Raw genomic sequence first — 14,510 nt, 5'->3', positions numbered from 1 at the left:
ATGTCCATAGGGCCGAGTGTGCGTAATATTCAGACGTATAACGTGCCGGGGCCACGTAGGTACATTGGCATCAATTTATAGGGTGGGAGGGTGCACCAGATATATACGATCCGATAGGGTTGAATATCTCGTGCTTTTGTGCCCATCTACACCTCCTCGTTTCCATCTGTGCTCGTCTTTCTCTCGACGAGCCTCCGCCGCGCACCTCCCGCCTCGTCCCATCGCGGATCCCTGCCGTCCTTCTCTCCTCTCGTCCCTTTTTCTCATCAACGTATCGCGGATGCCTTCTCTCCATGCTCCTCTTCTATTCCGGTATCGTTTCCGCTTCATTCTGCACTCCTCCCGCATCACGTGCACGCCAGGCGCTATCCTTTCTAAGCGTCTCGAGGAAGAAGAAGCGGTTCGATCCCGATCGCGCCGAGGATCTCATGTTTTAGGATTTTGCCATAGGCAAAGAGACAGCGAGGGAGTGAGAGAGAGAGAGAGAGAGTGTGTGTGTGTGTGGGGGTGGAAGGGGGCACGATCGCACTTTTGATAACGATGTACGCGGCAGCATAGTCGCAGGGGGTGGGGGAGATGGGCGCACGTAGAGTAAAGAACGCGGACGCGCGCGAGCTTCGAATGGCGCGAATAATTCGCGAACGAGCGTAATTCGGCGCAACGAGCCGAAATTTGAGCGCCACGACGAGCTATGCTAATAAGCGCGCGGGATATCGCAAGAATTTCCGAGCGAGAAAATCCGAAAGCGATCGGCCGTGGGTCAGCCGGCCGACAACTGCGACGAACGACGAACAACAAAATGTCGACCGCAATTATGCTGTAATTAACTCGGGATACGCACACGTACACGTACGCGGAGGCGCGTTCACGCACACAGCCGCGCGACGCGGCGTCTGTGTCCCGGCAGCACGCGTATCGCAATCGCTCCGCACGCGCGGCCGCGCTGTCGCGCTCACAAATACGCGCGACAAAAACACGGTAACACGCATATCCGCACGTCTCTCTACACGCGTACACGCGCAACACACACGCGGAACACGCGCAGGCACACACCGCCGCGGCATCGGACGATGCGGCGTGCTTCACAGGTGGTTGGGGATTTTTGTATTTAGCGGTTGGCACCGCCCGGCGTTTACGCGTTTACACGCGCCGCCTGGCTGCATTATGCATGTTTGCGGTAGCAGAAGAGAATTTAAACCAACTACCTCCGATCTATCCTCTTGTCGTCCATCTTTCTCGACGGTCGGTCCCCGGATTCCGATTATGCTTGACCCGTTCTCACCTTTCTCTTTGTCCCCGAATCGCAGGCCAATCCTAATCTCGTCGCATCGTTGTCGGAAAAACGTCGGGCCGCGACCGTAAGGACCCTCGCGGACGCGCAACGCTGGAATCGGTACGAGGGTCGTGACCGGCCATCGTATCGTTTCCACGGTAAATTACAGTTTAAATTAGTATTATTACGACTTGGGCATCATCGCGTAATTGCATTATTATTATACGTTTCGGTACTTTATCAAATATTTATTGGCTTGTTATTGCGCATCAAATACGGTATTAATGGTGCCCCAGGGATCCCCATTTTGCAGGATTTCATCGAACGATCGAGACGCGCGGTTTCGCCCGTCTCGAAGCCATAATCGCGGAACGAGAAAAGCGAGGAGATTTCAATAACGAAGCGAATGAATTTCGCGAGACATAGCGAAACGTGATGGACGGATGGATGAATGGATGGACGACAGTCGGTCGGCGGTCAAATGATCCAGCGATCGGCATCCCGACGCTACGCGACGCGTATAGCCTAACGGGAAAGAGATCGCGATAGGGAGGCGTGCGAGCGGACGCGGACGCGGACGCGGATGCGGATGCGGATACGCGGGTGCGAGACCTCTGCGTTACGCGGGTGTACGTCAAATCAAAATGCACAATCCCGGCAAATCATTTCGAATATTTCATAATGGGCGCGAAATATCATTACCTGCCGCCTGTGTGACACCCTCCGCCACTCTGGCACTCCGGCGCTCTCCGGCGCGCACCCCTCTGGACCCGCGTTCCTCCATCCCTCGTGAATTCGCCGCCGCGCCGCGCCGCGCCTCGCCACGCCGTTGACTCTCCGCATCGCGAATATTACCGGCACAGAGAGAAACTTCGGTGACGAGGAGAGGAGAGCCGTGAGAGCAGCCGGACACGCGGCCGACGGAAAGGGACGGAGCGACGCGGAGTGTGCGAGAGGAATCGTGTCGCGTCGCGTCGCGTTGCGTCGCGTCGCGCGCATATAGCGAAAAACACATTGACGACCTGCACACGGACGAGGCCGAACACGGTGCACGACGGGCTATGCAACCGGGACTAAATTACGTTCCCCGTAACGCGTTTAGCCGCGAATCGCATTGCGAGCGATCCGTATAACCCGAATATCGGCCGCACGCCAGAGATAGGACCGACCGACCGACCGACCGACCAAGCGATTCGTCCGTCGACGATCGTTTCGCGCGTCGATCGGCGACTTTGTGCACCATTTCGGCCATCGATCCTTCGATCTTGCGCTCAGCACCGAGAAACGGTGACGATATTCGACCAGCCGGATGAAAGTAGGCAATCCGTTAACGACGCTGCTGGCGGATCCGGTGTACGAGAGCATCGGTACAACGATCCGCGGTAAGGGATGGTTTAAATCAATGCATACGCATCGAACCAACTACCTAGTTACATACCACCGGCAGAGTCGGCTCTCTAGAACTATCCCGGCCCCCTCCGCGAAACATTGAGCAGCGAGTAGCTGGCCAACAACGACTACGGCCTAGGGAGGCAGCGGTAGAACAGCAACGTCGTCGACGGGCGAGTGCCAGCAGCCAAACAACCGGCAGCGGACAGGAGGCAAGTAGGCGGTATCAGCGACGGCGACGGCAACAGCAACGGTAACGGTAACGGCAGCAACGTAGGCGACGGTGGCGGGGCTGTAGTTAGTAGCCAGCGGTAGCTAGACAGCAGCTAGGCACCGGTAACAGCGGTCGCCTCCTCCTCGTTCTCCGTTCGCCTCTCCCTGTACTCTCCCCGATCTATCTGGCTAGTCTGCTGCTTCTATCTTTCTCGCGTCCTCCCTGCCCCTCGATTCCTCTCATCCTTCGTCCCTCTTCATCGACCTTCTCTACCATCGTCGTTGAAATCACCACCACCATCGTCCGTACCATCAGCAGCGAGCAGCAGCAGCAGCAGCAGCAGCAGTAGCAGCAGCAGCGGTGGCGGCGGTAGAAGCAGCACCGTATACACGGTACACTCTGGTACTACTCTGGAATCGCATCGTGGCCACTCCAGTTGCATTGCGGCCAACACCGATCCACACACAACACACAGAGTACAGGCCTCGTCGACACATGTACCGGAGAAATACGTGCAACGCGCACGCACATCCATCCGGCGAAGCAACGTCGGCGAACGATGCGTACATACACGTGCATACGCGAGAGCACAACGGCCTAGCGTTGCCCTCTGCCTCTGGCCAGAGATATCGTTAGCATGCCTTGCTAATCACGGACTCGATAATAATACCGTGATTGATAGGACGAACCTCGTCCCTTCTCTTCGTTCGCCTCCACCTCCATCTCCTGCCTCCTCGTACAACCTCCTACAACCTCCTACCACCTCCCGTCTGCCCCCTGTTGCCCCCCCCCCCCCCCCCTCCCCCCCCTCTATCCCCGCCTCCGCCTCTGCCTCTCTCTCTGCCTCTGCTCTCTGCCACCGCTACCGCCTCCGCATCCACCTCTGCCGGTGTGCCTCTCTATATCTCTCTCTCTCTCTCTCTCTGTACCTCTGCCTCGACCTCTTCGGAACACCCGCGGAATGTTCCACCCCTCGAGAGAGCGGCCATTGCGCCCTTCTGACTTTCTCTTGTCCATTCTCTTTTCCCTCCCTTCCTACCGCTCCGTCCTCTCCCACCCTCCGTCCACCCGGAGCCTCCACTTTCTTCTCTTTTAATCTCTCTCTCCCTATGCGTCCTCACCTCGTCTTTCGCCGTGTCGTGCCGCGCCGTCTTGTTCGCGAGTTCCATCGAGGAACGCTCGCGCTCGCGAAATTTGACGCTCCTTTGCGAACAAAGCTACCGCTCGTTATCCACCGGGACGTTGTTACTTGTCTCTCGAAAACACGAAGTTTCACGGGTGTCCGAGTGATCTCTCCTTGACTCGGACGATTCGTTTTCTTCAGAGTAGTACGAGCAAGCCAGTTGACCCCTTCCCCGAACAAAACTCTACAATCATGAGTATTTGTAGGCACTTGTTTGTTTGATATTTAGCGAGGATACATGCGAGGATAAAGATATGTGAAGTCTCTTAGCAATCTTCCTAGTAGTTTCCTTAGCGACGTTGATGCCTTGATTTCAATGCTCATTCCAGAGTGTGGATCACAAGTGTATAGACGCTTAATTATTTCCGCTATTTAGTTTACATCTGTCAAGATTATTCTGTTACATTTTTACCGCGATTACTTTACCGTGCAGTCACTGTTACCATACTTTTTGTTTTGTTTTATCTTGTAACGAGCACTCGCCTATAAATAAAAAGATTTTTAAAGTAAGATACTTGACCAACCGTGACTCGGAGAAGTCAAGCGATACAAATAAATACGAGAGGGTCCAGAGTGCCGGCAACGACTCCTGGGAGCAAGTGGCCGCATAAAAACTAAACGGACGAGTCGAAAGACGGAAGATGCATTTGTTGCATCCAGGAGGAGTTCAGGCTCGGTTAGGGTTTGCGCCGATGATTCGTGTGCGTGTGAGCGCAGAGAAAAGTAGCGCCGGGAATCTAGATAGTAATCCAGGGCTGGGCGCATGTACGCGTTTTATATGGGTCGCCTTGTCTCTCTTTCTCTCGGTTCCTCTTCATTCCGTCGTGCGAGGGCTTGCGTGTGTCCGAGGGTGCGCGCGAATACGAAACAGCTATGCTGGCTATGATACCATTAGCATCAGTGATTAATGTATGCCGCAGCCTGTTTCACAGCAATGCGCGAGGTTCGTGTATACTCCGTGATTGACTCGTAGCAGTGCCGAGGGAGGGAAATCGAAAGAAAACCGGGTAGCGAGAACGGCCATCGAAAATTTCTTCCCCTTTCCCCTGAAAAAGGAGGATCGGTTGAATGGATCTACGTGGATCGGTTGCAGTCCCTGCGAACCAAAGAAATTGGCTGGTGGAACTTGTGTCTGCTTTAGATTTCTATAACGGTTGCTTGTGCTCTTTTAGACAAGATCGAGAAGCATCCTTAAAATTTGTTAAGAAAATAAGTCGCGAGAATAAGTAAGCGATAAGAGAATAAGTCGCAAGAGTCAAAGCAAGAGCAGTGGTAGAGGGACACCCGGTAGGTTCGGATTCAGAGAGCGTGGATTACGTACCGCGTCCATCGAAGCGTACGCGTATTCTATATTTTAGGCTGTCAGAGACGGAACCTACGAAGTTCGAGCAACGCGCACGATCCTAGATCGATACCGCAGCTTCGATTCGCGATGGCCGGTAGAAGATCTTTGCCCATTGGGTAGCCCCGCGTTACGTGTCCTCGAATAGGTTTCAGCCGGCAAGCAGGAATTAATTATCGAGAAACATGCGTTTACATCGACGCGCGTATACCGTATACCAAGAAATAAAAATCTCTCGTGAAAACGTACAGCATTAAAATAGCGCATCGCGATCGCGCTCGCGTCGTTAACGCTATTCAATAGTTTTTACCGTGTCCGGTCTACACCGACCGGGCCCCCATCGATCCTCTAATCGAAAAACTCGTTTTGAAAAGCTCGCTCGGACGAAATTTCTTTCCTCCTTTATCCGAAGGAAACGAACCTGCGACGGATCGAGGACACCGTTTTTCCTTGCAACTCTACTCGCCGATTACCATTGGAGAAGAACAAGTATTCATGCGATTTGCTTTAACATAATTTCACGCACAATTAGCAACGCTCGCCGCGGCGATTCTTTAACGTTTCATCGTAAAAAGCGAACGAACATAATAAGATCGGCTACAGATTTTTCGAGTTTGCTTCCTGGATGACAAATCAGTTTTTCCACTTGTCGGAGCTCGCTACGATCGATTAGTATCGCGAAACGAGCGAATAAAATAAGGGGGAACTCCGAGACCCGATGTCGATCGTGCGAGATCGCGCGCCGATTCGCGGTCTCGGTTGCCCTTTCTCGATTAATTTCCCCCAGGTTTTTGGGCAGAGGTGAATAATGAATAAAGACATTCGGTTAACGGAGGAAGCGGATCGAGAAGTTCGAAATCTCGAAGGATTTTGTCGTGCGGTTCGGGTACGAATACACGGCGCGGGTCGGGGGGAATATGTAAACCGAGAGTCGCATTAATATTCAGGCTCGCGGAGGTCTTAAGGAAGGAGAAACTCGCGGTAGGCAGCGAGGCAGGGAGGCAGCGAGGCAGCGAGGCAGGCGGCAGCGAGGCAGTCAGGCATTCAGCCGGCCAGGTAAGGAAAGAGGGAGAGCTCGCAAGCAGTCAGGTAGGCGAGCGGGTGGGCACGGTGCTGCGATCCATAAAAATGTCGGGGCTTCCGAGTGACGGCCGGAAACCGGGAGATGGACAGGGCCAATTGTTTATATTACTCGGTGCAACAATGGAAGTCCAGCGACGTGTACCGTGTAGAGTATCGTAATACATGCTACGGTGCCTGCATTCTTTTTCCAGGAATTCGACCGTGCCTCGGTTGATGCGATAATGCCAACTAATGTTTCTTTTCGCGTTCGCGTTCGCATTCGCGTTCGCATTCGCATTCGCGCTCGCCTGATTTTTATTGACCCTGCGGTCGGCCGTTCTCGGGTCGCGGGACACACGTTACCTAGTTCGAAAACGGAAACCTTGGCGTGCCTCGCGTTTCTCCGGCGGTTTTTCAGCGAGGAACGTCGCTCGCGGAAGTACGACATCGTTCGCCGAGCAGTCGTTACAAATTTTTTCCTCGCGGCCCTCGCCTCGCCGGAAATCGCGGCACGACTTGTAACCGAGACCGAGGCCGAAGACTCTGCGCCGCAAGGAGTGGGAATCGCTGTTTTCCATTTGGATTTCACGCGACGGGAGGAGGCGGCCGAGGCGCACGCACCGTCAAAATTTCGTTTGTGAGAATTTTATAGAATCGGGAGATCCTTGGTTGGTCGAGGAACATCGGGCGAGGAGTGGGGGGAGGGAGCCGACCAGCGCGGCACACGGAGCAGAAAGAGTAAGAGGATGCGAGGGGCGAGCCGTAGAAGTGGAAGAGTCCGCTACCTTTACAGTAAAGTTAAATCTACAGAGCGCTATGCTACAAAGCAGGTCTGGCCATTAGGTATTTATTAAGTTTAGAAATTTATAGATGCCTCCTGGGCGCGGGCCCCGTCAACCCCCTGCGAGTAGGTACGCTCCTGCGCCCCGGACCCCTTTCCTCCGGCGCCACAGCCGCCACTGCCTCTGCCTCTGCCTCTGCCTCTACCTCTACCTCTACCTCTGCCACCCTCGCCCCGCATCCGCCCCGCCCGCGGGGTTCGCCGTCTCTACGACGGCAGTCTCCACCCCCGGCCAGCCGCCAGCCAGTATTAAAATGAATTATTTAATTTTAAACTTGGTAATTTTTAACCGTATTATATCAGAAATTATTTACACGCCCGCTTCGGTGCAGCTACCCCTTCCTGCAAACCAGCTCCGCTTCCTGCCCTCCCCCCCCCCCCACCCCCCAACCCCCAACACCCCCACCGACCCGTTTTACCGTTAAACTCACCACCACTTACCTCGTGTACCTTCCGCGAACGTTTCTTCCGAACTTGTCCTCGCTAACACCACCCCCGCTATCCGGTCGATGGATTTTATTGGCCGCCGGTATTCGAAACGGATCGGCTAAAGAATTAACCCTTGTCGCTTCAATTATTTGGCATCACTATCGATCGTCAACTTTAATTTGCTCTCGGCATTATATGCTTGTTTGCGAGTACTTTTTTAATATCAGAGTTCAGTTCATTTAATCAGTTAGCTGTTTTTCCGTATGAGTGTATACGTAACAACAGAGAACATTTCTTCGTGACGAGCATACTCGTCAAAAACGACAAACTGGTTAAGAACGGTATATACTTCGATATTTATTATGGAATTATACATGATTTATAAAAGTGATGAAGATAAAGGAAATAGTGGTTAAAACAATCTTGCAGAAAGATTCAACGCTTTTACTGCCAAGTTACTGTTTGACGGGACTATTTGCTCAGATTTCAAAGTTAACTGTTACAATAATCTATTATCTATATCTTCCACATTATAGTAGAATCCGCAAAATGTGAAGAAATTGACGAAGTAATTAATCTTCCAATTTTAATTGGATAAAGTAAAATACATAAGTAGATTGTCGATATTTGTCAGCGAGTAGTCATGGCAGTGAAATTGTTAACACAGAAACGTGAGCTATACGAGGATTGTGACAGCTACTGTTAGAGTAAACTTTTGATAGATAGAAATTGTGGAAAAATTGAAACTGTTTGAGATCTAGTTGAAATCAATAGATATTTCTACTAGGATAAGACGATCCGACCCAGGGAGGGCAAGAAATTAGGTGCGCGAGAATTCGAGCAAATCAATTGCCACGGAATGGAATTGGCAATCGAACAGCGGGCCGGTTAGCGAGGAGAAAAAATGGAAAAATTCGGCCTCGCATCGCGCCACGCCCGATAAAGAGTACACCCGAAAAAGCTCGAACAGGATATTCCGGTTAATTTGCGCGTAGGTATTTACTTAACGAGTTGATCGCTGAAATTACAACGTATAATTTAATACCGACACCGGTCAAATTTACTCCGTAAATAACGGTAAATAAACGAGCCGTTTAGTACGCGCGCGCCTCTAAAATTCGGCTCTTCCAGACGACCGCGGTCAAATTTGTCAACGTAAATCGCCGCTCGCTGCCCGGGTACGTTCGCATCGTTGAAATCTAATTGAAATCCTAATTGCCGGGACGACTTTTTTCCCGGGGACGGCCGGCCGGCCGGCCGGAAATTTGTTACGATGCTCCGCCGATTTATGCTAATTACCGATGGCTCGGTAATATTAATTAATACTGTCGATAATATTGGAACTCCATCTAAACAAACGACCGGGCTCGTTGCAGATCCTGCGCCGGTTGATTAGCGTTCTCGGTGCTCGGACCGCGCGCGATGTGCTCGCACTTGTATTCGCTCGCATGCTCGTCGAGCATGGTCGGTCGCATACTCGCGCACGGTGGTCGATGCACGCGACCGCGGTCCTGGGCGTTTTCTTGGTTTGAAAACCTTTGAAAGGGAACATACGCGTTCTTGCGTGTACGCATAGATTCCGTCCCATCGTATCGGTAAAGAGAAACGCGATTCTCGCGCTTGTGCTGGTGCAGGCTCGCGTCTATTCATAGGTAGAAAGACGGGTGCGGGTGCGGGTACGGGTACGGGTACGGGTGCTGGTGAGGGTGCGCGCGTGTGTCCTCATAGATAGGGGTTGTAGTAAACGTAGGGAGCGCAATCTATAGTCGTATAATACGTCTATACCGTCTGGGCACAAACGCACGCGATATCGCGTCCAGTGCGCGCGCGGTATTAATTGTTACGACGAGAAAGGCAAATAATTATTATAATTGTCCGGTATAATAATAGGATTCAACGTTGGAATACCGCTTATACATCGTTCGTCGTAATAAAGCGGCCATCGATTTCGAGCCGGCGCGGCGTCCATCGATATCGATGTACGCGCGCGGCTAACAGGCATGATACGCGTTTCGCGTACGTACACGCGGTGGCGCACGCGTCCGTACACGCTTTCGTAACACGCGCACGCGGCTAGCCGTATAACGCACTCGTACGGGTATTTACGCAGCGGGCATTGTGTGCGTACACGGAGCCGAGCGTTGGGTTGTGCGCGTATAACGCATATCGAATGTTTATATTATATGCACACACCTAACGAAAGCCTAAATATACTAGCCACCGCGTGGGATCACGCCTATAGGCGGCTATTTGAGCGATAAACAACCGGGGCCGATGTGTCGCGCGCGGCGAATGGTAAAATGTATGTATACCGGGTGTACCGCCTCCATTCTGCCACGTTGTTGGTGTATCAATTGTGATTAGGGACAAAGATCCGACGAATTATTCCCGCTCGGTCTCTAATCTGATAACCGAAGCCAGCGCGAGCGCTCGCGTCATTGCATCGATTGTTTCCGCATGTGGGAAATCATAAAGGGCAATGAGTTCCAAGCATCTTCATTGTCCTCGCGATAATCAAACGCTAATCACTCCTATCCGATCCTATTCCTACTCCTACTCCTATTCGAGGCTATCCTGTATCCATATCCGGTTAGTCCACCCACGAATCGTCCGCTGTGCCATCCGCTCCTGGCGCTTTTGCTCGTCACGAGCCTCCAGTCGTATAGTTTCTCTCTGAAGGAAAGGAGAGACTGTGTGTATGAGACAGAGACAGACGGAGAGAGAGAGAGAGAGCTAGAGAGAAAGGGCCACTCGAAACGCGATTCTTGGACGCGGCGAACCCTTTCACGACTTCATCGAACCGCTTCTCCGCACGGTACCGCAATAATATTCGAGAGTTTGCACTCCCCTTTCGAAACGCCGCACCCCAAGGACCGAGGGATGAAAAACCGAGGGGTAGTCGGTCGAATCAATCGCGAACACGAGAGGGTTTCGGCGTTTCCAGCGGTGGGTCACGGGACTAGGTTACCGGGTGCGTGGCACACCCTCGAATTCGGTGCTTCTTTCGGCCCCTCTCGACGCGACGCGACGCTTCTCGCGCTGCAAAATTCAACCGAGCAAAGCAGCGCGGCGCGACGCTTGCAACAGGAAGCGGCGCTCGTCTCTTCGGAAAATCTCGCAGTCGGCCTCGTCAACCTTATCCGGATGCAACCGCAATCGAAACGCATCCAACGTGGCTCGCAGCAACGAGATATCGACGCATCCGGACGGACTGTCCATCTTCGAAATATCATTTCGGATGTAAATTTTGGGTTACGTCGAGGCCGCTTCCAACAGGAAAAGCAACTTTCGGATTTCCATTTGCGGGACGCGGCCTGATTGGACGAATCGACATCACCGGTGACTCGCTACTCGCCCCGCGGAACACGTCATGCACATTGGCACAGACTTATGGGTATAATTCATCGACATTACTCGCGACGGGGGTCGGACCACCCCTGCGGAACCCAGCACGCGTATTTTAATCCAACCCGCGGCCGTACCCCCGCCATACTTTTACACGCTCCCGTATTTACGAGCCCGCGTCCGGTTGTCCAGCCCCGTTCCTTCGACTCCCTCGAGATCGGATCGCGTGCACCCCTGCGCCCTCATCCGTCATTCAAGAAATCGCGGAACCGTTGACGAAACTTCTGTCAAAGTATTGTTCGTTTCAAGCTCATCCTTAAAAATTAAGTTATACATTTCACGGTGAAAAAATGTACTTTCTTGTAACAGGTAATATTATACACATCTGTTAACCTATTTATTTAAGCTAAATATCTCGTCCGTCAATAAATTAATAAATATAGACTATTGGACTGGTGTTTCAATTTTTTAAATTATCGACTAGGAATCGATCTTCGAAATCTGAATTTTTTAACGCTTCATCTACCGGAAGCCTGTCGATCGAATTTTTAATCGTTGTGTTATACTAAGGAAAGTCTAAACAATCTTTCTTTTTACATGACATACGCAAACGAAATTATTCGTTCGTGTTATTGGTACAACTTGCTGTTGTACTTGCTGGCTTTTACATAAATCTCGTATCATTAATAAAATGCTCATTGTTCCGCGAATTCGATGATTCGAATCTGCCCTCTGGTCGTCAATTACCTCTCATATATTACAGGCGGATAGTGATATATAATTTACAGCGCTGTCTAACGTTCTCCTTGAGTCGATTGAAGGGTTTAACGAGCAAAACGAAGGAGTGAAGGCATTGTTGTCGCCAGCGGAGACGAAGGTTTTGGCCGAAACTACGGTAATTCGCATCCTGGCGACAAACAGTACGTCGAAGCTCACCGATGTCGATGACCGACGACTAGATGTCACGATGAAACTGACCGTCGCGCGTCGAGCGTTGAGCGAAGCGGGAAGCAATGACGCGCGCGAAAATACCGGAGGGTCGCCAATCACGAGGTGTCAGCCGGGACGAACCGTCATTACGCGATTACATTTTTCCTACCGGTCGATCTATCTCCGATTCGCCGTCGTAAATCTCGATTAAGTTTCCATATTCGGAGTAGAGCGTCGCTCTTGCTCGCTCGCCGATCACCGCAAGGGGGCTAAAAAGCCCGCGAGTTTTCGGTGTTGTTTATCGGAAACCGGCCCGCGAAAAACAAAGGAAGGAACGGCAAAAAAAGGGACGCCGTCGCGACGACGCTCCGCATAGGCGAACGGGAGCGTGCCGGTTGTCGGCGCGCGCTCTAGAAATTCGCTCTGTTGAAATCGGCATATCCGCGTTCGCGACAGGCGTCGTAACATTTAAATTGTAATAAATGGCATAAACGTCGATGGAGGCCGGATGTGGCTCAGCGGTTTAACGCTATTAGATGTTCATATAATCAGTTTTTCTATATATCCGGCCGAACTTTCCCAGCGGGTCGCGACCTGCTCTCGCATTTCATAATTTATATCGGCGCGACGCAAGCGAACAATTTTTAATTGAATATTATAGCATCGGTGTCAAGGCTTCGCGAGACATTTGGAATGTATTTGGAAACTCACGGCAGAAAACTCGTATGCCACTTTATCGTTCGACCGACGAGCGCGTTTGCAGTAAAAGTTTAAGAGAAATCACGCGTCGGATAGTCTCCGCCGTCCGCTTCGTCCACGTTCCACTTATTTTCGTAACACGCCCGAACCTTCAAAGGCATCCCCGTGTCTAAACCGAATCGAGGTCGACTCTGGACACCTCGAACCGGAAGAGATGCCCCGCGAAGGCCGTTTCCCGACGACGAAGCTGTCGAACGATGCCCGTCGTCCGACGTCGTACTACCGTTCCCGTGCTCGTTGGACCGGCAATCGCAAATCGTCGAAAATTACGCGGTTTCCGATACGCGCATTGAAAGCGACCAACAAAGCGTGATCGCGTTCGCGTGCTGTACCGTGCTCCGCACTCGGATTCTATAATATTAAAGGTAAACATCCTTGAATGCCCGCGCTCGTTAGACCGATGCATCCTGACCGCTTTGCGATAATGCCACGATGCAACCGGGCTCGCCTTACGTAAATTCCAAGGCACGCACGAACAAGAATAAAATTCATGCCTGTCGCGAGACCACTTCGCGGCTGCCTCCTGCCCGGCCAACGGGAACTTTCGGTGCGCAGAATCGGTATGCGATTTCACGGAAACGGGGAGCTAATTTGCTGAACTGACTTCGCAAATCCACCACTTTAACCAGTTAGACCACTTACAACCTTTTGTAACAGCTAACGAAAAGTGTGTTAGTACTATCATTATTATCTATGTATTCGATTCTCTTCAAATTTCGTTTAAATGTGACACTTTTATAAAATACAGAACCCCTTAACACTATTGTCTGCCTGGGAGAAGGCCGCTACATTGTTATGCATAATTCTTCTTCATAATTCTAAAATTTTTAGATAAATTGTAAGAAAGGAATCTTATTAATCGATTTGCTACTACTCAATCACCCTTGCATCTCTTCGTTATTGATGAACAAAGTCCGAACAATTGTTTGCGATTTTTTATTTAACTCTTGTATTTTAATAATAAAAAGATAAACACTAGCGATTTATGAGATCGCTAATAGCGGTTACGTAAGTTTGAATACATGTAAGTAATTTAGGGTTAGCTACTTAGCTATTTTTGACGAGTATAGTCGTCGCAAAAAAATGACATTTTGTGTTATTACGAATATACTCGTCACAAACAGCTGACCTTTTAATCTCGGTTTTCGAATTGCACAAATTTATTGATCCATTCGAAGCGAGTAACGCCAAGAAAAGTCTTTTAAATCTGACATTGACAGATTATTATCCGTATGACGCCTCGTGCGTTTAACAGATAATCACGAGCATAAGAAGATTTCCGAAAAGTCGCAGGTCTCGAGTGGGTTAAAGGATTCTCCACACCTGTTGAGAACCGTGCTCTTCTCGCCGGCCGCGCACGTAAGAAGTAAAGTAAGAAGAAAAACCATTTCCCTGGAGAGAGATGTCTGTGCAAACAAAGGGTTGCCTCGCATGGATCTCGATCGACCGATCATGAAGAAGGGAGCCCCGAGGCTGTGCAGCGATTTTCATCGTGTGTCGCGGGAAACAGCCGCGCGAATTCTCCGGTCGTAAAATCTCGTACGGATAATGAGTTTCCGTCTTTTTGCGGTGGAGCGAGAGACCAACAGAGGCGACTCAGGCCGGAGAATCGAAAGGGGGAAGGGGAAGAAGATACCACCGGCAGAAGAGGAAACGACTTGGCGGTCCGCGGCTGCGAGGGTGGACGGAGAGGAGGTGGGGGAGAGACCACGGGCGGAAAAAAAGGTCGAAAGAAAGGACGGG

General features: G+C 51.2%; 1 protein-coding gene across 3 annotated transcripts in view; it reads right to left on the bottom strand.

Annotated features, from left to right (window-relative positions):
- The window catches only part of LOC144473590 (protein bric-a-brac 1), a 267,144-nt gene that overhangs the window by 218,172 nt on the left and 34,462 nt on the right, over window positions 1-14,510 (bottom strand). The window contains exon 1 of one of the 3 annotated variants that reach the window (XM_078187567.1): window positions 1,976-1,993. The exons of the other annotated variants lie outside the window; for them this stretch is intronic. The gene's annotated coding sequence lies outside the window, so the exon portion shown is untranslated. Of the gene's footprint in view, window positions 1-1,975; window positions 1,994-14,510 lie in introns of those variants that run through there. 3 annotated transcript variants of the gene reach the window in all.

Source organism: Augochlora pura, chromosome 7, assembly GCF_028453695.1.
Source record: "Augochlora pura isolate Apur16 chromosome 7, APUR_v2.2.1, whole genome shotgun sequence".
In the NCBI taxonomy this organism is placed as follows: domain Eukaryota; kingdom Metazoa; phylum Arthropoda; class Insecta; order Hymenoptera; family Halictidae; genus Augochlora; species Augochlora pura.
This window is presented reverse-complemented; position numbering and strand designations above follow the sequence as displayed.